Source organism: Penaeus monodon, chromosome 21, assembly GCF_015228065.2.
Source record: "Penaeus monodon isolate SGIC_2016 chromosome 21, NSTDA_Pmon_1, whole genome shotgun sequence".
NCBI classification, from domain to species: domain Eukaryota; kingdom Metazoa; phylum Arthropoda; class Malacostraca; order Decapoda; family Penaeidae; genus Penaeus; species Penaeus monodon.
The window spans coordinates 36,285,502-36,285,770 of NC_051406.1; positions in this window are offsets into that span (position 1 = coordinate 36,285,502).

The following is a 269-nucleotide window of genomic DNA, read 5'->3' on the forward strand; positions in this document are numbered from 1 at the left end:
TCACTTGCCTAAAAAAAGTATCCCTTATTTAGCAATCGAAGGAAGATGGGCTGAGTGCTCTCCAGGATGCTATGCTGTTGGCTTTTGAAATTTTTCAGTGTATTTTATTTGTAATTTTGTAACAGCTTCCCTGCGCTACTGTCAGCTAGTTTTAAAAAGGTAAAGATACAATACCAACATGTTTTTGTTTATGATAAGTGACTTTCAATAAGTTCCCTACAAGCACCGGCGCCGCGGTCTGCTGGTAAGAAGAAATGTGGTGGCTGCCC